Source organism: Lutjanus erythropterus, chromosome 4 (assembly GCF_056507025.1).
Source record: "Lutjanus erythropterus isolate fLutEry1 chromosome 4, fLutEry1.hap2, whole genome shotgun sequence".
Taxonomy (NCBI): domain Eukaryota; kingdom Metazoa; phylum Chordata; class Actinopteri; order Lutjaniformes; family Lutjanidae; genus Lutjanus; species Lutjanus erythropterus.
The window spans coordinates 4,910,537-4,937,414 of record NC_139320.1 but is presented as its reverse complement, the minus strand read 5'-3'; the positions used below and the strand labels follow the sequence as shown (position 1 = coordinate 4,937,414).

General features: G+C 40.1%; 1 protein-coding gene across 1 annotated transcript in view; it reads right to left on the bottom strand.

Annotated features, from left to right (window-relative positions):
- The window catches only part of bcas3 (BCAS3 microtubule associated cell migration factor), a 486,530-nt gene that overhangs the window by 229,310 nt on the left and 230,342 nt on the right, over window positions 1-26,878 (bottom strand). The window lies entirely within an intron of this gene.

Sequence of the window (26,878 nt, the reverse complement as noted above, 5' to 3'; positions counted from 1 at the left end):
CTGTCAACTATTTTGATGATTGATTAATCGTTTTGTGTCATTTTTTAAAAGAAAAAAAGTCAAAATTCTCTGATTTCAGCTTCTTAAATATGAATATTTTCAGGTTTCTTTGCTCCTCTCTGACAGTAAACTGAATATTTTTGGGTTGAGGTCAAGATTTTTCAATATTTTCTGATATCTTATGGACCAAACAACCAATTTATTAATTGAGAAAAAGCTCAACAGATTAACTGACAATGAACATAATCATTAGTCGCAGCACTAGCTCTTACACAAAAGCAAGGCAAATTTGTTATAGAGCTGACTTGACTGCACATTAAAGTACTAACAAAAACTTCATTAACTTGTTTTTATTTATTCCATATGCCGTTGTTTTTAAGAAGAATTTTGGAGTGTTTTTATTCGAAACTTTATAGCTCCCTAGCTTCAGTGCAATACTAATAAAATTCAAGAAACTAAACCACCAGAGATTCTACAACAGATATGGAATAAAAAGTGGATTGCTGGAGGAGATATCAAACAAAATACATATATTACTGGAATGATTTTGCTGACTTAACTTGTAAGTTGAGGCCTTAAAATAACGATTATTTTCACGGTTGAGTAACTGGCTGATCTGTAAAAATAACAGAAAATAGTAAAAAATGTCAATCAGTGTTTGCAGTACCCAAAGATACTCAATTTACTGCCAGAGAGGAGTAAAATATTCACATTTAAGAAGCTGAAATCAGAGAATTTTTGCTTGGTCCTCAAATGATAAATCGATAATCAGAATAGTTTAGTAACTGATTAATAATCAATTAGTCGTTGCAGCTCTGGTTGCTGAATGTGTGTATTGATGGAGGCAGAGTGTGGAGAGTGTTGAGAGTGAAAGTGGTGTTGAGAGTGATGAGAATAATCCTCTGCCCATGTAACAGAGATAAAGACACACAGAGGTTTTAGCTCCACACAGGAGATTGACCTCATTACTGGCAACAAGCTCGCAGACCAACACACAAACACACACACACACACAGCAGAAATGTAGATAAGTGGCAAATATATGGAGTTTCACCAGCATTGTTACTGTCAATGACTCACTCTATAAAAGGAGTGTGTGTGTGTGTGTGTGTGTGTGTGTGTGTGTGTGTGTGTGTGTGTGTGTGTGTGTGTGTGTGTGTGTGTGTAATGAACCGAGAACACCCCAACCTTGATCAGAAGCGGAGAAAAGGAGCGCTGCCCCTCCGCTCTCACATTCATCAAGAGTGTGTGTTTGATCTCTCAGCCACATCACACATGTGCCCTCCAATCAACCACTGCTGCCTCGAAGGCCCCCTTTGGCCTGCCTGCACACAAACACAAACACACACACACACACACACTGAGGGGAACGTCCCACACAGAACCCATTAGGACTTTTGATTAAATTCGAGTATAGCTCATGTATAAAGGCCGTGGCCCCGTGCAGCTTCGCTCAAGTAAGTGTGTGTGTGTGTGTGCGTGTGTGCGCAAGAAGAAAAAAGAAAGCAAAAATGAGTGACTGCAAAGCCTTCTAACCTTTGTAATATAGATCCTAACTGCTGCCAAGGGAGGTTAAAGCCTAAAAGGGCTCCATAACACTTCATAACTCTGACTTAAATGAAACAACTACAACTCGATAGCCATTAGTGTGACACACAGACACACACGCATGCACACATATACACGGTGTCTTTAGAAGTTGGCAAGGCAACCAAGGTCATTAGGTTTATTTCCATTGGCAGAAAAGTGATTTTGGCAGCCACAGTCTGCCCGGCGACACTCAGGTTTATCAGAATAAACAAATATGATTGGAGGAGATTGTCCCTCCACATTAATGAATCACTCTGGTAAAAAAAAAAAAAACATAAAAAGAAGTGAGAGCAAGGGAGAAAAAAAAAAGAGAGACACGAGGAGCAACTGAAAAACCAAACCGTGTCATTTTTGGGAAATAGTGACCACTATGCTAAGACAAAAGTGCAAAGTAATGCAAAAAAATCAGAGAGGAAAGACTGACGTTGCAGACATGTTGCTTTGTCATATCAGGAGCTATGGGTTCAGGGTTCTACACCTTTTCTCAAGTCAGATTCAAGCACTTTTCAAGCAGTTTCAAGGTTTTCCAGCACCTTCCAGCTGTGCTAAATGACATATTTGTATACATATACCTGCTCAGAATGTTTAAATCTTGTGCTATAAACAACAAAAAATATGTTGCATGACAGAATTCTACAAAAGGGAGACAAATTAAAGGAAAACAGAACAAAAGTTTCATGTTTCAAAATGTGACACCTGTCTGAAAGTAAACTTGGCATCCTGTTAGAGCCGCAACAATCAATAAATTAATCAGATATTAATCAGTCCGAGTAAAAATAGTCCAAATTCTCTGATTTCAGCTTACTAAATGTGAATATTTTCTGGTTCCTTTACTCCTCTCTGACAGTAAACTGAATATCTTTGAGTTGTGGACAAAACAAGACATTTGAGGACGTCATCTTGGACTCTTTTCACCATTTTCTGACATTTATGGACCAAACAACCTACTTTTCAAGTGACAAGGCTGTGAAAGGATTAATTAATTGATAAATCATTTTGAGTCATTTTTTCTGAAAAAAAAGTCAAAATTCTTTGATTTCAGCTTCTTAAATTATGCATATACATATTCCGGTCTCTTCCTGATTAAATGAGTCTCTCTCTCTGACCTATTTTATTTCTTTTATTTCATTTGCGGACAGAGTAAGCAATGCAGTTACACTTTCCAGCAGTTTCAAGTACTTTTTTAAACCTTGAAAACCCCACATTAAAATAAGCATTTTCAAGGCTTTCCAGCACCTGTGACAACCTTGTGTAATTGGCACACCTAAATGGAATGCACCCCTTTATTAATGAAATTAATTAGGCTACACCTGTGGTTTCCCACCACAGGTGTAGCCTACTGCGCCATCGCTGGCATTAATTGCTCTACTAATCATCAGTGGGTCTACAGCAGAGCTCTCCCTCTGCGGCTACATGCTAACACTTTAGCAGACAGTATGTTGAGCAACAGTAGGTTTCATGATGTAAATGTATTGAGATCTGGTATAGCTGTAATCACTGGGATTATCCAGAGTGAGATGACTGACCTCTTAATACAGGGGATGGACTTAATGACAGAAAAACCTGTGCAATATGTGATATGTAAAATATATACAATACATGCTCTGTCAGTGTGTGTATGAGGCAGGGAATTTATATTTAAAGGAACAATTCACAAAAACAACAACAATGGGAAAAAAAAAATCATCCCACTTACATAGTAGCATTAAGTAGAGCTGCAACGATTATTAAATTAATTGCCAGCTATTTCAGTAATCGTTTCATTGTTTTGAGTCAAAGAAAAAAAAAAAAGCCAAAATTCTTCAGCTACTTAAATGTGAATATTTTCTGGTTTCTTTGCTCTTTCTGACAGTAAACTAAATATTTTTTGGGTTGTGGACAAAACAAGACATTTGAGGACATCGTCTTGGACTTTGGGAAACACTGATCAACATTTTCTGATATTTTATGGACTAAACAACTAATCAATTTGTGGAGAATATGAATGACAGATTTATTGCTAATAAAAAGGACTGCTACAAAAAAAAAGGCTTGAAAAATAAGTCCAAGCATGTGTTGTGTTGGAGGAAGAAACCTCTGACAGATTTTTCAAAACAACCGCAAATCAAATCAAAATCATCTACAAGGCCAGACACCAGATATAGTTTTATAATTTGTGATTTTCTCATTCCTTGTCTTTTTTCCTTATTCATTCATCATCATTCATTCGACTGTCAGTTTTTATTTTTACCTGCAATCTGGCTGAGTCCAAATGACTAATCCACGGCACGCTCTTTTATTTTCTGAAGGCAGGGTGGTGTGGGGTGGCTTATGTTGGAGCCTTTGTGAGATGAGCCCTTCCTCTGAACTTTCGCTGCTGGAGCATGTAACAGCGAGAGAAATGACCTGCTTCCTGTCCGATTCATGTGGTTCAGAAAAGTCCAGCAAATATAAATGAGCTAATTGTGGCTTTTTGATGCCGAACCTTTCGCAGCGGGCCGGTGTTGTGCTTGTATGTTATTCTTCTGAGCTCATAAAGCATTTCATGCAGTCGTTAGTTGGGGTTAGATAAAGGCGAGCAAATCCAAGAAGAGTGGAAAGGCAGGGTATTAATTACACTAAATGGAGAAAGATGGTGCTGACTTACCAATAGCGAACAGTAACAATACACATGTGCACCAGACACGAAACGCTCAATCACACAAAACAGAACATTTTTGCATATTCACACACTATTCCAAGTTTCTGATCATAAACATACTCCTGTCATTAAATCAGACTGTATATGCACCGTGCACAGCAATGATGCTGCAGCGTCAGACAAATTTCCTATTGGAGATTGGACGAGCGTTCCCAGCTTAGCACCCCCACAGCAGATGTCCAATCATCCTAATATAACAGCAGGAACAGAACAACACAGTGGCTGAGGCCTCAGATTAAAACTATCTGCATCCCAGAGGATAAAGCACAGCGGCAACGCAACAAACTAATACGAGCAAGATGAGGTGAGATTTAGTGATGTGTAACGCCGCAAAACAAGTGGTACAGCTGCCACGTTCACAAGTGGACAGGCAGAAGTGGATCATATTAGTAAGAGCACACAATTTTATTTTCTTGGCTTCTTCTTCTGATTCACTTTCACATCCTCCATGACGATACTGGACAAAATAACTCCAAGATTCTCAAAGAACAAAAACATATTAAAAGGGCAGATGAAGAACCTCAAAGTTTAGTTGCCAACTGATGATGAATCAGATGGTGCTTCTGCCAGTAAGAACAAATGAAAAGACTCGGTTCCGAAAAAACACTTTCATAGAAACCTTATGTTTGGTAAATGAACTACCAGTGTTGTAGTCAAGACCGCCTAAACTCAGACTAAGCATTTCACACCTACATCATTTGGTCTGGACCTTTCAGTTTGATCCACACGTGTGACAGACCACCAGTCTGTTGAAAAGAGGTGGTCTCGCTCTGGATTAAACTGAACCATGGTTTAGTTTGTTTCTAGTGTGAAAACATTTTTTTGGATGGTTTGGACCAATTACAGGAAATTACGGCTTGATATGATCAGAGCCAGAAAAAGGAAAAACAAAACACCAAAACAAAATGAGCCGTGGGAGCAGATGGGGACAGGATGAGTCCAGATGTGTAACTGACATCTGGTCTGATAACTTTACGAAGAGAAACCTGTACACTTTTCAATTGTTGTTTCACTTTGGTACTGTTGGTAGTAGGTGACAACGATGTGAATCTGTTCATTCATCTCTCTCTAGAAAAGGCCACTGAAGTGAGGCTACCTGCAGGTGCTGGTGTAAACACGCTGACGTCAGACACGCCTGCCTACGAACCAATCAGTGTCAAATATAGGGAGACACAGCCCTCGCAGGTGATGATGACAGGATGTAAATGTAAACAAAGTCTCAATTAAATGATCCTTGGTTTAAACCTTGGTCCAGATTTCAGACGTGAAAGCACCCTTAGTTATGACCAAGACCAGAGTGTCATACTTTGAGGGGTTACAATCAAGTCAAAACCAGGACCAAGACCTAGGCAGGGCAAGACAAGGAACAGACCAGTGCAAGTCCCACATAGCATGACCCACTTCAAATAAAACTGATCTGAAGATCCACATTCCCATAAAAACATCCACAGAAGACAAATGAAGTACCCTCTTCATTCAGCTCCATATATGTGTGAATGTGTAAGTGTACAATGAGAAATGTCTTGATAAAAGGATTAAAAGGCATTGCAGTACAAACACTAAGGAGCTGAAATCAACTCAACCACAGTTATTCAACACTCATGTTTTACCATCCACTTAATAGATTCATTTTTGTCTCAGTTTTCTGTGTGACTCATCTTCCCCTTGAAACCATCATTTAATAGAGAATGTGTAGTCATTTTTAGGAAGGAAGGAAGTTTCACATCCAGTTGCAATGATTATATTAATAATTATATAAACAAAATCCAACCAACCAACCAACCAAACAAACAAAAAAAAATAAAAAAATAAAAAAATAAAACGGACGATGCACATACAACTTAGTGATATCCCTGCAGCTGTGGTCTTGAAATCAAATTATAAGTCCTATCTGTGACAGAGACAAAAGTAGTCATGAGACTAAGACAAGTCTCTAGGACTACAACACTATGAACTACTCTGGCAACAAAAAGTCAAACTGAGGGTAGATATAAAATGTTTTTATGCGTTGACACAATTACATTCAAATGCATACGGTTGCACGCTTCTGTAAAGTCTAATTTAAAACTAAATACTAGATCAGGGTTGTCAACCTCAGTTTCATCGGGGGCCACAGCAATATAATAGTCAAAACGTTGGCTGTCAAAACTATATAAATGCATCTACTGGTTTCAATATTTCATAATTTCACATTAAGCAAAACATGTATTTATTCGGTAAGTGGTTTTCTTGTCTCAAAGACATTTTGTTGGACTGCAGCTCTGACTGTTACTCACTACAACCATCCAACCAAAATGCCACTGCTGGAAACCAAGGAAACTAAAACTACATGTTGGAAACAGCTGTATGATATTGAGATGCTACGTAGCATATACTGTATCTAAGGGCCCAAAAGCCTTCAGCATGCAGATTACAAAATCTGGGACATGCTTATGAATACTTTATTTCTGTAACGCAGCATAGAATTATATTGTGCAAATGATATTCTTTGCAAGCTCTGGTACCAGACTGTATTTGTTTTCTTGGTTTGGTACACCATATGAAGCATAATTAGGGTCAATGTCTTGGTGGATGTAGAACATAAGTTCAAGCCTGAGCTTTAAGCATCTTTGGTAGCATCATGCTTTCCCAGTTATAGCAGCTCTGCATGAGAACTAGTAACCTATGAACCAGATGAATCTGCAAGCTTGTGTTTCATCTGGCCACCCTCCCATTCAAAAAGATTTCAAACCACCCTGGCTTTTGTTGGGCCAATCACGGCTATTTTTTTTTTTTTTTATACGTTTGATGCAATGACTCACAGAGGAGCATCACTGGTCCAGATTTGAAAAGTCACATGTCCAGCGTGTTTGAGTGCAATGCTTCAGGCTCATAGTCTCGCATAACCAGACCTCTCTTCACAGAGCTCAGTGCTGGAGAAAAGTTTGGCTCCACACATGCAGTCTCCTATAGAGGAAAAAATGCCCTGCCTTGTTTGCATTTCTTCAAACCAATCACAAATGTCTTGGGCAGGGCTTAGCCCAGGATGCAACAGTGGTTCTGCTGCAAAATAGAGTTGAGGGAGAACTTCTTTCGGTGGAACATTTGCACACTGAGAGGTGAGTTCTGGAATTAAAATGGCTACACCACTGCAAAACAAAAGGGCAACGGCAAACTTGTTTACATTTGTACCATTAGCATCCCAGGTGCTAATTTGCCGTTTTCAGGTTGCAGCTCGGAGGTTGCTCTTGTTTTCTGAGGGCTTTCAAAACGCTGCTAGCGGACGCTGTGTTGCCGTCGGAAACAAGCGACCGATGACAGACTTAAACCCACAGTGTGGATCTGATGAGTCAGACTGCCAGGCTCAGAAAGCTCAGATCAAACAGTCAAACTAGGCAGTGCTGATCAAATATGAATCAAGATTATGTTACTGCACTGCCCATTTGTTGCCTCAAACAGCAAATGAGAAACGGACCAAGCACCTCCCCACCTTGCAAGTGTCACTCTGAAGCTATCTAAATGCCCCCCCCCCCCCCCACCCCCCTGAAACTGAAAATGAACTGAGAGATGAAAGGCTAAATAACTTGTGAATCATACAGGGAGCTGTCTCAGTGGTATGTGTCTGAAAATAGCTGGTTGTGGATTCTGACCAGGACAAATTAACAGTCACCACCATAGTAGTGCTTGAGATTTTGCATATGTGTGTGACCATAATCTGTGACGTAATATACCATTTTTTTTTTTTTAACTTTTTAAAGATTTCCAGTGGCCAGTACCAAGCAGTTTAAAATTACCCTAACCTAAGCAGAATGTCTGTGTGAATTCGATCCTCACCTTGGGTGTATTTTTCACAGATGGAGTGCTGCCCTCGCTGCCCTTTGGTAATTGTTTGACAGTGATTGGTTTTCAGCAGACAGTTGAAAGAAGGAGTTTTTTTTAGTGTGTGTAAAGTGAGGTCATTTCACATTGTTGCACAGGGGAAAGTTTTAATCAAAACCATAAGTACTGTAAATCCAATTTCAGCTCGACTGTATCTGCGCTTTTTTTCTGTGATGTTCACTTCCAGGGTCACTATCAAATTGACAGTTGTGTCCAATACGAAGCAAAATGACCAGCTAAAGAGAAACATTATCTTTTCCTCCTCCTCCTCTTGTTCGGTCTCTGACCTTCTGCAAGGAAGGATCATCCCACCGTCTGGCACAGTTTGCCACAGAAGCAGGATTTATGAAGGGGAAATTGCAACTGGCAAATGGGTAGGGTAGGAAAAAAAAAAAGAACCCCCCCCTCCAGGGCAGAAGAGACGGGATGGAGAGAGGGAAGGACAAAGGCAAATATTTGACAGGGACGCAGGAGGACTAATAGTTGGATCTGACCTCCCGGTGAACCTTCATTGTCTTTGGAAGGCAGCAGAGTCTATGATGAGAAAGCCTCTTACCCCCAACAAATAGGTAATGAGTGGTAATGAGAGACAATGAGTAAGAGAGGGAGAGAAAGGGGAGGGGAGGGGAGGAAGATGCAGATAATGTAAGCCAGACGCAGACAGAGAAATTACAGAGAAACAGAGAGGGGAAGAGAGAGCGAGAGCAGCTGCAGCCGGGCTGAAAGTGAAGCTGAGAAGGTGCCGGGGCTGCGGAGGGAGCATCCAGGGAGTTGGGTGACGAGAAACACTGTCCGTTTGTGGCCACTGATAATACTTTCCATTCTAGCTGGCTCTATGTGGGGGTCTGCTGCTGCTGCGTGTGTGTTTGTGTGTGTGTGTGTGTTTGCAGGCCCTGTGCGAGGAGCTGCTGATTCCCCTGATTGCAGGCTGGCGCCCTGCTGGCGAGCCCCCGCACACTGAAATTAAATCCACTCTGCTCCGTTATAAATTATAATGCTTTACAAACAGCACCCCCACCGGGGAACCCAGGAGGGGGAGAGGAGAGAGGAAGAGGGAGAGAATGGATGGTGTTAGAGAGGAAGACGGGGCAGAGGAGGATTGAAGGTGCATGAATAAAAATAAAAAGCATGAAGACAGAGAAAAATGGTTAAAAATATTAACTTTTTGTTTTGTTTTTTTAAATGCAAAGTGAACTGAGATTTTAAGACTTGACTTAAATAAAACAGCTTAAAACAGGTTAACAATAAAGTAGCGGCGCAAGCAAAAATAAAAAATAATTTAATCAGGAAAGAGGCAAAACTGCACTTAAACCCAAGTTGATTAGAAAGGCCTTACCTTAAAATGAAGAAGGAAGATGAGAAGTCGTGAAATACACAGGAACAGAGAGACAGATACAGCAGGGATGTGTGTGAAGGAGATAAAAAAAAAAAAAGTAAAAGAAAGGCCGTGATAGTGTCGGGTGGGCGGGGAGGGGGATGAAAGCCTCGGCTAAATGGACCTCATGGTGCCAGGGAGGCAGCGTGTCGCACTGATATCCAGCTAGACTGGCACCACACGACCCGGGCGGCGCTGTGGCAGGCAGCAGAGGGCTAATATGTCTAACCTACGGCTCGTGTGGAGGACGATAACCTGCTCGCATTGGTGCCAGGCTGCTCCCAGTCAAACAGTGAGGAGATGGAAAGACGATGATAGTGGGTGTCACCACTCGTCAGCTCCAAGTGTGAGTGTCAGTGCTGATCTTTGTGTTTCTTAAAGGTTTGTTTGGACGTCCAGATATAGACTACTTATATTACTTATACCAGCCACCCGCATTACAATCGAAAAATCCTCTGAGGCCCACTGAAACCTTTAATCACAGCTGTGATCAACACATGACTAATCGTACCAATGAAGTGATATAAGATACGTTCTGGTGTTCATGTGATAGGTCACTGAATATGGTGTCACACCAATTAACAACAGGTCAGAAAAATGAAGGATAACAAGAAATTTAAATCCCAAAGCTGTATTTTATAACTTGTAATTACTCTTATCAATACTGAAACTTAAAAATATTTCTTAAATTTAATTTTCATGACCTCTCAAGGCTGACGTGCAGGGTCTTCATGGCCCACCACCACTTTGAGAATTACTTACTTACACTGTACCTGGGGTCTGCAAACTTTTCTATCAAAAGAGACATTATTGGCCAAAAAAAAAGAACAAAAAAATCTGTCTGGAGCTGCAGCCATTAAATTCTCTATTACTTTTTGTTTGGATTTGGCATCCATAGCTAACCTGAGGAGACTCGGCACCAGGTAAATTTAGAGGAAAAGGCACAGAACCATGGACGTAGGCTAGATTCATATTTTTGTTGAAGAAATATTTAGGGCTGGCCACAACTGTAGATTTTCTTAGCCAAATGGCAGTTGTCAGTTCAAACCATTAGTTGGCTAGTCGTCGCACGTTTATGACATGGGATGGTAAGAGGATGGCATGGAGACTTTAAGGGGTGGTGTAGTGGTAAAATATATGCTGAACTATATTCTATTCCTTATAGTCAGTTCTCAGTTCTCATGATTTGTCAGACACCAATTGGTTTGTTGTCCTTGAACACACGGCTGCTTCTTCGGAAGAACAACACCTGATATCACGAGCACATCCTGACCCTTTTGATAAGCACTTCATAATCATCCTGACTCAATCTTTCTTTGTTTTCCTTATTCCATAAGACAGAGGTACATTTGTGATTCTTTGTCAGTTCCTTTTACACTCTGTGTGACTGTGTACTGATCCTTTGCAAAGCTCCATTAAAACACCACAAAGACAATCTTGGTCTTCGTGCCTGTTTTCATTTTCAGATTTTCCACCACAGTGGCAAAAATATATGCTAATTTAATTACAAACAATCACAAAATCACACTCAATATTTGCTTAGAAAAGCCTCCAAATTTAAATATTTTATTTCTAATAAGTAATAAAGCAATGAATAGAAATATCTAAAGGTGGCAATAGAAACTAATAAATCTGGTCAGTACATTTAGCCTAAAAATGTGGCCAGAACAGGTCATTAAATTATATGTGTTATAGTCTCATCTCTTGAGGCCTTCATTTGCACTAAATTTCCATCCAGCCACAACTTTTCAGATATATGTATATTGAACTAGAACTGTTCTAACCAGGGTGGCAGCTGCAGTAGCAGAGTATCTTTTAGAGGTGGCAACTACCATCCCATATTACCCCTTTAGATCCGCCCCTGTGACAAGCCCTCCGGGCCTAACACAGGTTCATTCGGTGTAGCAGCTGCACAGTTTTACAAAAGGAAAATGTAGGAATTACTTCACGCCTACAACAATGCTAAATGCAAATGCAACCATACTTATAGTACTGATGTTCCATATAGTGCTTAAATGATGAGTGGACTAAACCAGTCATTCACAGAGACTGGGTCGTGACCCACAGGTGCGGCACAGGTGATTTTATTATTTTACCATTTTAATAAATAAAAGACTACGGAAGAAATTCTGCAGATTTACACTGCAGACTGACATCTGCAGTACACCTTTTATAGAACATTTAAAATGAATATATTGTTGTACCAGTGAGAGAAATTCCACCTAAATCCACCCATTTTGCATAAGACTGTAGTGTAGTATTTTTGTTGTTTGTCCAAGAAGTGTTAATTTAACTGTATGGTTTGTGTTGTTGTATTGCATGGTATTGTGTTAATATGTAGTATCTCCCCCAACAATTACAGTGTATTGTCCCTACTCCCATGTATTCAGGCCTTCCCTAACACATTAAATATAATCATTCAGATAATCTAACACAATATAATAATGTCAATGTTTAAAAAAAACTGAACTTTACAATCTACAAAGTTTGTATTTATAGCATACTGCACATTGTATTAAATTCACGACATTGTGTCCACATCCTGCATGTCAAACTAACTGCGTCATATTAAAAGGGTACAACACTGACATCTTAATTTGAACTGGGGGCCAATATTGGCCCCACATCCTGGCCTGGCTGTAGCTGTAACTGGCAGACTGTTTTAGGAACAACAGGCCTATTCTCCGTCCCAGCAGGGGGTTTAGGTCATGTGTGGCCATCTACATTGTCTGCCGATCAAACCTGAGACTCGGACGCCTTAATCAAAACTCAGCCTCACTTCCGTTAACGCCTAAACACAAAGCCCGGACCAGTGATACAGGACACAGCTGTCAGTACCACCTACGAGGGCTGTCAGCCTGTGTTTGGGCAGCAGAAACACGGCCACACACATCTACTGTCATCACTGTTAATGCACACCACAACTGACGGCCAGAAAAGACAGACAGTTAACTGTGCGTCCACAATGTGAGCACTTTACTGTCTAGTTGTGTAAGAGTCTTTATAAAGTTTTTAATAGTCAAACTGTGCATTTTTGGTAAAATATGTTTGCCAATTTCCTGAAAATTTTAGTGAGTCTTTGTCAAGTCATGATTTAGTCAGTGAAACTCATTTTAGTCAATGATTTAGTGGTAGTTTTAGTCACAATTCTAGACTGTATTTTCAGTATTTTTATTATATTTAATTTAACAATATGTTAACATAGCACATGGAACTTATCATTAACATGAATCAATCAACTTATGTAAGTGATATCTACCTTGACAGAGACTACAGGACTGTGTTTGCAGGCGTCTTTGGTGCATATCTTTTATCCGCAAGGCACTCGTCAGTCTTAATTTCAGTTTGAATATCAGAAAAGTTTCTTTTCTTTTCTTTTTACCTGACAGGCTGCTGGTAAAGGTGAGGCACGCACATTTTGCCAGATTTATTAATGCTTGGAGATGTTCTTGTGTTTTATTTTCAGTGCCAATATTGAGTCTAAATGCAGGGAATAGGTTCACATTGATTTAGTGAGCTGGAAAGGTGGAGGTTGGGGTGATGGATGGGAACTAAGTTTGAGCGACTTTCATTCAGAGTTTGCTTTCATTGTCTTTTTTTTAAAAAAACTCTGTCACCATGATCTTTCCCTAAATGTAGTAGTATGTTTGGTCATTTTAACTGCTTAATTGTCATGTGCACATATTGCAATGAACATAAAACTGGGTCGTGGCAAACTGTCCAATATCAAGGACAGGGCTATTTTGTTTGTCGCTAAGGTTAATTACCGGGTAGTTTCTAGATACCTGCAGGGTTGCGGTGCATGTATGAAAAGGGGTTATTGTGAGACAAACAAAACCACAGGACCCACTCATAGACTAACAGCTCCATAATGTTACCAGAGGTCAAAAACTCCACAAGGGACCTTCAGTGTCCAAGGCCATTTACATTGAAATTATGCAGAAAGCCCAAAAGAATAATAAGACATGTCCAGAGCCTTAAAGATGACAAGATAGATTCTGATGCACGCAAAAAAAAAATGTGAGGTGCATCAGCATGCATTGTGGAGTTGAAAATCACCAGCATACATGCAGACAGGTAGATAGACTTGAACCTGTTTGCTCAGGCTTTTTTTTTGTCTATTCTGAATGCAAACTCAGGTCTGGGTCAAATACAGCCTGTTTCACCTGAAGAGATGCAACAGAAAGCAGAGGTGACAGCTGGAATCAGTACCAGCGAGTCTCAAACACACCACAGCAGAAAAAAAAAAAAAGACATCGGCTGTCATGACAGTCAGGATAAAAAAGAGAGGAAGAGACAAAGAAGCAAGGTACAATACAACCTGACAGTAAAATGTGCGTTTGCAAGTTCAAAGGTGCTGTTCACAGACAGCATCAGGCAGGTTATGACAATACTACAGAAGCAAAATGCTTCTCAAGAGATATGCAACAACAGCAAATTGTAGGCAGATGGTAAACACACTGCCAGTGTTTTCTGAAACAGTTCTGTAGCATTTAAAGGCAGGTATACACTGTGTTTTTGGCCCGTCTTGGACGAAAGATGATTAAACGTGGTGATATCTTTGGTCATGGCTTCAAAACAACACAACCGCATTGTGAGAGAGATTCAAAGATGGCTGTTATCCTGGTCTTGTGACCAAAGATAACCTGGGACAAAGGTCCGACAGCGTCAGAAATCCTGGATAACCATCTCACAATGTGACTGCTGCTATGTCCTACGTATACTAACCAACCTATAGATATGCAGCATGAAATGATGCAGTGATCAGCGCGACACTGGTGAGAGAGATCAACTTTGCTGGCTCTACTCCTCTTCTTTTTTCAAGACACACAAATGCAACTATTGCAAGAACTTGATTCCTTTTTAGCATCATTTTGTTGTAACTCTACCAACAAGGTAGACTGATGATGTGGTGATGCAATGTGACGCACACTGATTATGTTTTATTGACTTGCATTGTAGCCTGAGATTAAGTAGATGCTATCATCATATGGCCCACATACCTCAAACTTGATGTCAAGTTTACTAGATTCACATTGTACAGTGTGGCTTGCAATAAACTTATGTAACTGCTAAATCTCACAGCCTTTGGATATTCACTACTCATCTGTCTCACTGATCACATGTAGCATTTAAGCATGTCTGATGCACAATCATTTGTTACACATCTAGTGAAACAACGCACACATTTTCTATCTTTTATATGCTGTGAACATGTGGTCTATATCTACAGTGACTGATCAAAGCCCCCCATCACAATGAACTGTTTTTATTATAGGTAGTCATAGTTTTCTTTCTGCATACCTCCATGGCTTCGATGCCAAAAAAAAAATGTCCACAGTATTTCTTTATTAACCTGACACAGTGGTTTGCTACACAGAACCATCTGGGAAGTCGTCCTTAGAAACTGTTTGGAAAGGGGCAAGCACTTTTAAAAAAAACATTCTGCAGGTAATTGGATGAACCATCTGTCTATCATCTGTCTATCAACACGGGCTCTTCTTTCAATGACATACCTAATTTGGTAAAGAATCATTTATGCTAAACTTTTGCTACACCTACAGATGTGGACAAATCCTTCTGTCCATAATCCATAAGTGTTCATTTCATTTTTGCACATTTTCTGAAAGCTTATGGATATGGATAAAACTGAGCAGTACATCCAGAAGTCAGGGGGGCAGTGTTGCCAATAATTAGCCAAAGGCAAGCCAAACACAACCATAGGACATACATTTTAAAAATCTCAAAATATTGGATAGACTTTTGTCATCAATCACTGCACGTGGAATTCTCCGTGATGCATTTAATGGCCACACAGATCACCACCATCTACATCACACCCTCCTCTTTTGCCTCTTTTGTGAGAGGATGCATTGCTTAACCTCCATGCCAATGTCAAGAGTGTGGGCAGTGACAATCATATAGTTTGAAAGAGATGGATCTATTTTTGTATTTAAAGGGGCATAAATGAGCCTTAAAAAGCTAGACTAACATTGCTGGATGGGAAAAGAGTGTGGTGGACATGATGATCATGTGGAGTCTTGAAATCTGATCACCACAATATTCTTGATTAAAGCTGTTTTTGACATTTTTGCTCAGATTCATTGTCTTCAGATTCCATAATTACTCCTTCTTTCACAATGTTCTTCTTGGCGACTGAGCATCTTGTCCATCAGGATCTTGACCACTGCACAGGAATGGAAATAGTCGGGTCTTAATTGTTAAGGAAAACAGAAAACCATGGGCCCAGGCCAGCATACCATCCAAAATAGTAACAGTTAAGTGCACCAGCTGTCCAATCAGCTGGCTTCTGTTCCCCCTCCCAGCCAATTACAATGTGATGGGGGCTTGAGCAAACAAAGCATTATGGGTCGCTTAAGCCTTTCTCTCATCTCCAGGAGTTTGCTGTCGCTTTTCCTGAGGCGCACGCACAACATCTGCAAACACCTGATAGGCCTGAGCAGTGGCCTTCAGCCCTCTTGTTGCCCGGGTTAAATTGTTACCACCTTTCTCTAATCCTGACTCTGACAATTAACTGTATGGTCGGGCACTTCAAAGCCTTCGACGGCCAAAGGGGTTAACCCTGACGCTCCCAGAGATTTGTTTTTGATTTTACCAAGATCCCCAGACACTTTCATCTTTGGCCCTCGCTCCTTCTTCCTCTTTAAATCCCACAGGGCTAAGCCGAGGGCAGGGGGAGTCGCAGCTAATTTTGGCAAATTCAGTGTGATATTTGAGGGCTAATTTTTGAGTTCCCACAAGGTTATCAAGACAAACACAAGTGTGAAATGTAATCAGGTGAAAAAAGATGGTGCCTGTTCATGTCAGAGAACAAACATTATATGGTCTGTGGGAAAGAAAATATTTTACTATGAAATGGGTGTGAAGTGGTTAACATATGGCTTTCATATTTGAAGCTTTTGAGCTGTTTTCATCAGCCATAATCCATCGGGTCAACTATGGAGCTAATGGTGCCCAAAACCAGTCTGGAGGTACACAACTGAAAGGTCATGTTAGCATGTTTGAGGATGCAGGGGGGAGCTGATCTAAAACCATTTTACTAACATTCTTTATGGTTGCATTAATCAGTTATAGCACACAACAATGATAGGATTGGTATTTTCTGCAACTAGAACTAATATAATGCCTGTTTTTTTGAACACATGCATTCAATACATACATTTAAACAATATAAACATGGTTTTGATAGTGTAATTACTGATGTATATGACCGTGGAACTAGCTAATATCATGGCCATGGCTTTGTTTCTGAGAAATTATGAGCTTCTGCCACTGCTGCTACAGAGTTGAAGAATCACAAATTCAGAGCTGTAGAGAATTAAAAAACATTTAATTGATGCAGTTGGGAGCATAATACAGTGCAACAGTTGCTTAATTCACCCAAAAGTCCCCATTAATCCAACAATGAGTTCATTTAAGCTACAGATTGTACCATAAAGTTTAAGCTCAGTGATTTTACCACAGGCATGTCCAAACTATTCCATGAAGGGCCACGGTGCTGCAGATTTTCATTCCTACCAAGCCAGAGCACACCAGGCTCGACTCATTTAATCAGCTCATTTCAGTCTTCAAACAGCTCATTAGTTGAGTCGGGTGTGCTGTTGGTTATTTGGAGCGAAAACCTGCAGCTACTCGTTTTTTTGTGGAATAGTTAGGACGTGCCAGTCCAAAACGCATCTTGGAAGTCATAGTTAATATCTCTACAAGGGCTGAGTATCAGTACCGAATACCTTTAAGATACTGACCGAAAAAAAAAAAAACACTCTGTACCAAGTAGTAATGAAATTTCCCAAGTCAACGATGTCTGCATTCTGTCGTTTTAGTACCAAGAAGAAAAATGACTATTTGTATGGTTTTATATTCTGCGATTTAATGTGACCAGCAACTGGCACTAAACAACTACAACCCATACAGTCTGTGGTGTGGTGAAGTCGAGCAGGTGTATTTGACGGAGTTGGCAGTTCAGCGAGCCTCGATGTTAACGAAGCGTTTGAAAGTATGTCTAGACTACACGCCTGTGGCATCTGATTAAAGAAAAATGCATAAAATGCGTAAGAATTATTTCAGGACTGCCTCCATTCACATGATAGGTATCAAATGATGCAGATAATTGGTGATGGTGTCAATTTAAGAGTATTGGTACTGTAATTTTTCAAATGATACCCAACCCGAATCTCTACTCATATTTTTACGTGCATAAAATGCTTTCTTTGAATTTTTATCAAAGAACCAAGAGTGGGTTGCACCAATTGGTTCAGCTGTTAAATAGGTCTTAGTTAAAACCAGTCTTCAAATTGGACTTAACATCAGTTGCACCAACCAGACTTAAACCCAGTCTTAACTATGCCCAGTCTTAGCAATGCTTACACATGTAAAATGGCCACAAGACCATGGCTGTTGCCTAGCAGCATGCATTTCTAGGATACGCTGTTCACAATATTCTGCTGTTTTGCTGATTGGTAGCTGATCATTTCATATTTTCAGCACTGTTATGGAGGATCAAAGATAAAGAAAAGGCAGTTTCATCTTGCACTGAGTAAAGAATATTACTAAAGCTGTACAGCCAGCACAAGAAAACGCTGATGGCTGAGCGGTCCAACGTAATAACAAATGAGAAGCAGTCGACTTGGAGAGAAATAACAAACAACATAAATGGTTTTTCAGATAAAATAAATTTCACCATTGAACTGGTAACAGCAATATCCTCAGACTCCCTTAAGAACTGTGCAATTCTGAGAGTTGTTGAGTGAGGAGAAACTTTATAAACTTTGTGAAAAACTGTCTTGGACAAATTTTTAATCATTTGGGCCTTCTTATAAAATCTGCAAATGGTATTAAATTCTTATGTCTGATGTCATGTCTGACTGGATAAGATTAATTTCCCACCTGCATTTATTTTGATTTTCCACACATTTCTGTTGAATAACTTGTCTCTTTGCAGTGTTCATGGCACAGAATAGAAGGTATCAGTGACTAAAGGATAAAAATCTGTATTAATCAACCTAAGCAATTTTGACTTTACGCCTGCTCCTGTCCAGGCCAAAGTCTTACACCTGGTCTTAGCAAGAAGAAGGCTTAAACCTAGATTGTGAAACTAGGTCTAATTAGGTTGGACTGAATGCCAAGTTAAGACCAACTTAGCTTAAGAACTGGGGTTGTTTTCGGTTGACTGCTACTTAGATATAACAGATAGTCAGTGTTAATCCCACCGTTGAGAGAAGCATCAAAGATGATAGATGTCTAAATTCATCTATTGCAGAAAGCAATTAAATTCTTGATTATCTTAAGGACTATGGCACAACTTATTCTGGGTAAATCAAAAACTTAAAAAAAAAAAATGGCCAACCAAGTGACCACATTCAACCACTCAGCTCTGTTTACCCCAGCAGAAAATATGCGTCTTTTGGAGTAATTAAACAGTTACATGAGCATTTTACTTTGAAAGGTTTGCGAAGAGTTTAACAAAACAAACAAACAAAAAAAAGACCTGATATGGAAAAAAAATGGAGCAACAGTTGAAAGATGCTCAAAAAAGATATAAAAAAAATATGGCACAAGACGCAAAGAAATTGTCAGTCTCTGGTGGCACTGATTGTTACCATGGTAACATGGGTCTTAAACATGAGTAAGCCATGGGGTAAGGTGTTTAATTTGTTTTCTGGCTTACACTTACTCATTTTTTATTTTTGTGAAATGGTCTAACTCACAATAGTTCCGATTTTGTCAATGGAAAAAAAAAAATAAGTAGGAGTTTTACTTTTTAAAAGAGGATAGATTCTTTGGGTTTGCTTTGGGCGTCTGCCTCCATTATTCTCCCAGCCAGTGTTTTGACACTTCTAACGTCCCGTGCTGTCCACACTGTTAGCAGACGGTGGCCATTGCCACCTTTCCCACCTCTCTGCCATCCTGGGCACTACCAGCCTGTTCCAGCCCCCCATCCCTTCAGCTCTGTCAATTTGAACTGCGTGTATATCGGGGGTGGTAGATTACTCCGTGTGTGTGTGGGTTAGGGGTAATAGTGTGTGAAGAGCTAGTCCTCCATGCATCCTGCCCCTCCTCTATCCCCCAACAGTCTCCCCTGCAGCGCCTCAGCAGGAACTGGAGCAAATGCGTTTAGGAATTAAGACTGGGGAATGGCCTGGGGTGTGCGTGTGCATGTGTGTGTGTGTGTGTGTGTGTGTTATCGTGAAGTTGTGCAGCTCTTTTGCGGCGCGCCAGCTCCTGCCAGCTGCCCCAGGATGTGGCCTGTCACTTCACATAGCCACTGATGAGCCACACAAGTGTCAGGAAAGGTGAAGATGGAGATAACACCGTTCACACACACACACACACACACACAAACAAAAACACACACAAACACACTAGTGAGATAGGTGAGGGGAAAGCCAGAGCCTTCATGTGGGGAGGAGATGTTAAGAGTCTTTGCATGATTCAAACCTTTAATCGTCACTTTGAAGGTTTTGATAATGACGCAATGCTTGTCGGCCTCGTCTCCCGCAGAAATATGACTCAGCAGAAGCAGGGGAGAAAAAATACACTCAACTTTCTTGGATGTCATCATCAATCTAGGTCTGGCTCCAGTCCCACTGAACAGTTCTTCTTTCCTGCTACTGTTTATTGTTCCATGATATTGTAATACTGTGAATGTAGGGAGAAAAAAAGAGTAAAAATAACAGGAGGCACAAGTGTTTCTGATCAATCCCGCGACTACTCGCTGATATCAGAGAAGAACACAGAAAACCGCCTGAACTGACCGCATAGGAAGGAGTCCACCTGCATCTCATTTACAGTCAACCTCAATGCTTGTACATTTATCAGCATGAGAGCAGGTTTTTTTTTCAAACCCAAAATCCAACAGACTCTACTACTGGAAGGGTAAGAGGATACTCTATTTTTGTGTCTTTTTTCAGTCATTTGTTCACATTTTCCAGAGAGGTACACAAACACAGGAGCCCCACGCTCATCCTTCTCTACGATCCTGCCTTATCTCAGTCTACTGAACAAAGAAGCGTAGCTGATGTTAAGTGCTACGCTATCAGCTGCAGCAGCGGTAGAGTGTCTGTGGCTCCAACACAAACAGAGGTGAACGCTCACACACCTACACATGACATGTTTGTATGTGCTAGGAGAGTTACTTTAACAGTATATTCAGATACAGTACTAATTGCCTCTGAAAAAATGCAGTCAGGAATGTAAATCAAAGTATCACAATGTTAAAGTAACGTAACCTGATTATTTTCCTTTACTTTTGGATCACCTCAGTATAAAATATGGTGCAATTATTTAGCCAAATTTAGTGTTTTTAGGGCTGAAATTAAAAATTATTTTCGTCATGGATTAATCAGTCCATTATTTTCTGAATTTCTTTCCTTTATTGCATGCAAATGTTTCTGCTTTATTGACTTAAAGACATAAATGTTGAAGTTTCCACCCATTTTTTCACTAGAGGCCATGATAATGAACTGGCAGCTTTGTGTGCACTGTGCATGGTCGGGTATCATTTTCATATCAAGACATTTCTTCTCTGTTTCAGTGACAGGTGACACAACATTAACAGTACCCGCTTTTACTGATTTTCCCTTATGGATCTCTGAAAGCAGGACTTTGATCTCTCATCTTTTTACTTTTCCACATTCTAGAAGAACTCTCCCTGACATATGGGTCAGACAGTCTGGCCTTATACGGTATTATTGGTGCGTTAATTGCACTAATTTATAAGTCTCATGCACGTGCAATCAAATACACACAGATGGATCATTTCAACAGTTGTCTGAGCGTTTGTTGAATCTGACATGGCGTGTTCGGACGTGCCCTTTGTACAAAAATAAGTGAGAGAAATTTAAGATAAGAATGCGAAAACATTCTTGCATGAGCCCCAGTTAATCTAAAGGTGAAACCTTGGGCTGTAGCAAACTGTGAGATTTTAGACCAAACAATTTATCTTAAGTTAGTTTCAGCCTTAAATCATGATTGACTATTAGCTCTATGGTTTTAAGATAATACGGGAACCTTTTCAGAATAAAGGCTAAATGAATAACACGAGAGTGGGATAAACTCGTACCACGGAGCGGCTGACTAATGCAGCAGTCCTGCCTCTTATCATGCACCATTATATGGATATCCTCTAGGTGAGCTCTTACTGTATGAACATAATCTACAATAATCTATGTGTTTTCATCAAATTACCAACCTTCATCTATAATACGCAGTCAGAGGGCTTGAGAGCGACCCACAGATCCCGATGTAATTACACACTATGCCTCTTCCCGGCCCACATACCATTCTGTCCCAATTCCCTGCTGTTTGGAAATCAGGGCTATGCTGGTGACAAGTTACAGTACACATGCCCCGGTTAACCTTTGATGTGAACATGTTCTTTTCTGAGGGAATGATATGGAGGCCAAAACCACGAGGGGCTACAGACTATCCCTGCAAACTGTACGGCTTCAAAGTCCTGTCTCTAATTTGAACCTTTTGTGCCACTTAAAAAGCCCATGGACTAATTTGACTCTGGCATGTAACAACCGTTTGGAGGAATGTTTGTCTGTCGTGTGTGTGTGAGTGAGTGTGTGACCACAGGCCTACCTGCTTTGATCATGGTACTGGAAGATTATGACAACACACACACACACACACACACACAAACACACACACACATACACACAGGAGATTAATCAAAACTACATGCAGCACCGCGTCTGCATCACTCCAAAGAGCATGTAGACACAGACACATGAACGCTGAGATAAGACTTACAGATCACTGTGGTATTAACATGTTATTTTACTTACATTGGAGTAGCATTCAATTCATGCTTCCAACTCTGGGTGGGGCAAGTGTTTAGCCCTTTATGGATTTAATATCTCAATAAGTAACTTTGCAAGATGAACGTTAAGTGTTTAAGTGTGAATGCATCACACACCATCACCCAGAGATGAGCATTAGCAAAGTGGAGCATTAAAGTCCAGCGTTAGTAAACCTCCGGCCGACTCTGTACTATTAAAAAAAATCATTTGGTCCCTAGTCTGTTTTCAGGCTTGGGGGTAACAGATTATATGTAATGGGTTACATAATCAGGATACAAAGAAAAAGCTACCTGTTTTCCATTACAGTTAAAGAAAAAAAACAATGTTGTATTCAGATTATGGTTACATTTAGTTAAAATGGAGATAATTAGCAAGATTACAATTTTAAATGTTAGCTACACAGAACAATAGCTAATGTTAGCTACAGAGAAATCCACTTAGCTAGCTAACCTCACAATATGTCCGTGTGTGCCATATGTTTGGACCTATGTTTCAAGTGACAAGATTGTGACAGGGTTAATTATTTGATTAACTGTCAAATTTCTCTGATTTCAGCATCTACGATGTGAATATTTTCTGGTGTCTTTACTCCTCTCTGATGGTAAAATAAATATCTTTGAGTTGTGGACAAAACAAGACATTTGAGGACGTCATCTTAGACTTGGATCAACGTTTTTCACCTTTTTCTTACATTTTTACAGACCAAACAACAAATCAATTAAGTCTGCAGCCCTAAAACACTATATTAGGCTAAACAATTTCACTATATTTTATATTGAGGTAATCCAAAAGAAATTGAAAGTAATCAAGTTACTTAAATATGTGATACTTGGATTATGTTACTTTGCACACACTTTAAAACACAATAACACACACTGTTTAGACTGCTCTTATATCAAAGACAATGTGAGGAATTCCCTCCCCGGTGACAGACAGGCGTTTTCCATGATTCTAGCCAACTGTGACCGCGATGGCCATGACATCAGCAGAGGGAGCTACCTCTGGGGACCAATGATTAATTAACATGGCTTCAGCCGGCAGTGCCGCACAGGATGTGATCTAATTGACAGTGGGTAATTATGTAATGGCCTCGCCTTGTAAAAGGAGATGAGCTGGAAGTACTGTAACCTAGAGTGGAAATGCAGAAGCACCGCACACGCTAGAAAACACACACACACAAACTAAATGAGGCTGGTTTGTTTTCCTGTCGTTGCCCTTTTACCCCGCTGATGTGGGGGTGGTTTGCTGGGCGTCGAGGGGGTGGTGGAGGTAGTCATCCCTCGCTCTGCTCTGCTCGCTCCGTAATAGGCCTGTCTGTGTTTGTTTACCCCGGCTGAAATGTCATGAAGCAGCCGGCCCTTTGATCCAGCATTAATGTCACCACAATATGTGTCATTATCTGGGAGCTGGGCACCACTTCACATCCCGCTTATTGGAAAAAGAAACGTGACTAAGACGCTGCTCACTAAATATTTTGTACGGGGTGGGTAGGCAGTGCATGCCAGTGGAGGTCGGTGATTGGCTGAGCGTGGAAGGAACAAATCACAAATGCAACAGTGTGGCGCCTGCGAACATCTTTACTGTTTAGTCATGAAGAAATAAATCTAAAGGAGTGAAAAGAAATGAGGCAAAGACTGAGCAAAGATGATGAAATGTGTGTACAGTCAATTACAATGAGACTTAATCAAAGTAGATTTCAGGTCATTAAACTGCAGTTGTCTTAGACACGCAAGGTGGTTCAACCATCTGGGGAGTCATCCTTAGAAACTGTTTGGAAAAGGGCAGGAACTTTCAAAAAACACTTGGCAGGTGTTTGGATGATCTGTCAGTCTAAAGCCTGCAGTGTTGTTCTTTGCCCTTCTGTCAATGAAGAAACTCTCTCCAGTTCTGATATAACTGGTACTATCACAGTACCTCTTCAGGAGCTGCCATTGTTTTTTTTCGAGATGAGCTGCCTCCACAGACACTTCTCGCTGTCGTCACACCTAAACCACGCCCGTAGCTGCCAGTAGTCCCTCCTGAGGTGCTGATTGGCTGCACCACTTTTGGAGTAGACACAAACATATAACTTGAAGCCTAGTGAGATGGATTCTTGTGTGAACTCACAGATCCAACTGCCTCCCAAGGCAAATCTTAGCTAAGTGGACCTACCAAACTGGCAGCTGAGTGCAAATTCAAAAGCCGAGGGTCCACCTAATCCAGTGGTTCCCAATCTGGGGGGTGGGCCCCTTTTGAGGGATGCAGAGACACTGCAGGGAGGGCGTAGATGATCAGGGGTGAAATAAAGAGTGAAAAAGTCAAAATGATCTGATTCTAGTGTGAATATTTCCTGGTTTCTGATGACATCATCTCATGAGTTTGGGAGACACTCACTGACATTTTTCACCATTTTCTGCTATGTTATGGACCAAACAACTAATCAATTTATTTGATAATTAAAATCATTGTTACAGGACACACTTGAAAAATAGGTCCAGAGATGTGGTGCATGTGGACAGACATCAATTGACAAGACTGAAACAAGGTTAATTAATTGATTGAGAAAATAGAGAGATTAACTGACTATGAAATTAAATGTTAGTTGCAGCCTTATAAATTCTCTGCTATTTGGAGAGAATCCTGTTGAAGAGTTTGGTTTCATTCTTCATTACCGCTCTGCAGAAGCAGCACTAGTAACTCAGCTTGTTGGAGACAATGTCAGGACAACAATGTGTGTCATCATCATACATGTTGGTCCTGCCTGGCAACAGGAAAAACATTCTTCAGAATTTAGAGGAGCTATTCAGAACTACTATCCTTTTTAAATTCCATGTTCCATAGCTGCACAAAAGCCCACAAAAGCTTCACTCCAAAAATAGAGTCCTTATGACAATCCTGCTGGATGCATGTACAAAAGCTATAACTCACGAGTGGCTGAGGCTCCAACTGGGCTGGATAGACTTATGTAAATGTATATGTATTTCCACAGAATACACCAAGATAAATTTACCAGTGTATGGTCATGGTGGATTGACTTTATCAGGCTCCTAACACACTTTATGTGAGACCTATGTGCACAAAACATAGCAGGGTCAATTCTTACACATCTAAAACCTCTGGTAGCCAATAAAAAGAAAACTTAAAAAAAAGTTTTTATCATTATGTGCCAGTTTGCTCTTCATTGTGCTGAATGTTATGTGTGTAGACATGTACTGCAATGCAAGTGATCCTAATTACATACTGAGCAATTATCGCTGCCATTAACAGTGAACAGCTGTCCAGCTGCGAAAACAAAATCAATCTGCCTTTATCATGCTCACGCACCTCCCCTCCTCCTTTCTTATCAAACAATGCAGATCAAATGGTACGCTGGAATTTTAGTGGTTCAAGGAGAAGTCTGATATGAAATTCTCTTGGACTTCAATAAAATCTTAAGCAGCTGTGTGTAAAGTATAACAATCTGCTGCTCTTTTTGCCCCAGCAGTTGTTGGCTCTCTAGTTTGGTGTGATCGAATCCACTAGTGCAGAAGAGGAGACGACGACCAGGGTTCATGTGCCTTTTCCAAAGTGATATTCAAGCACTTTTCAAGGTTTTACAGCACCTTACAGCTGTGCTAAATGACATTTTTATATACATACACATGCTCAGAATGTTCAAATCAGATGTTATTGTGCTATAAACAACCAAAAATATGTTTTGTGACAGAATTTTACAGAAGGGAGACAAATTAAAGGAAAGTTAAAGTTAAAAAGAGAATTAAGAATTAAAGTTTCATGTTTTAAAATGAGTTACCTGTCTGTAAGTAGACTTGGTGTCCTATTTGAGCTGCAACAGTGAATCAGTTAATCAGATATTAATTGATTATTAATGTAATCTCTAACTATTCTGATAATTGATTAATCAGTTTGAGTATTATTATTTTTTTTTTTTTTAGAAAAAAAGTCCAAATTCTCTGATTTCAGCTTCTTAAATGTGAATATTTTCTGGTTTCTTTACTCCTCTCTGACAGTAAACTGAATATCTTTGAGTTGTGGACAAAACAAGACATTTGAGGGCGTCATCTCGGACATTTTATGGACCAAATGACTAATCGATCAGTGGAGAAAATGATCAGTAGGTGAATCGATGAAGACTTTGACAGAACTGATTAAATGATTAATCATCAAAAAGTACCAAGTCTCAGATTTCAGCCTCTTAAATCTGTATATTTTCTGGGTTCTTTACTAAATATGTCTCTCTCTGACATATTTAATGTCTTTATCTACAATGCAAACTATTCAAATATTTATTGCGAAAGTAATCTGATTACAGTGTCAAGCAGTTTCGAGCGCTTCATCCAAAATGCAAGCACTTTTCAAACCCTGAAGACACTACGTTAAAAGTCAAGCATTTTCAAGGATTTCCAGCACCCGTAAGAACCCCGTAAGATGATGAGGAAGGTAAAGTACAAGTTGTCATTAAGTGCTGACCTGGAATCAGATTAGAAGCTCCTTTGATCTTAATCTTGACGGTGAAGGAAATGGGGAAAAGCTAACACAGTGTCAGTGGTTTTTGGGCACTCTTTGATG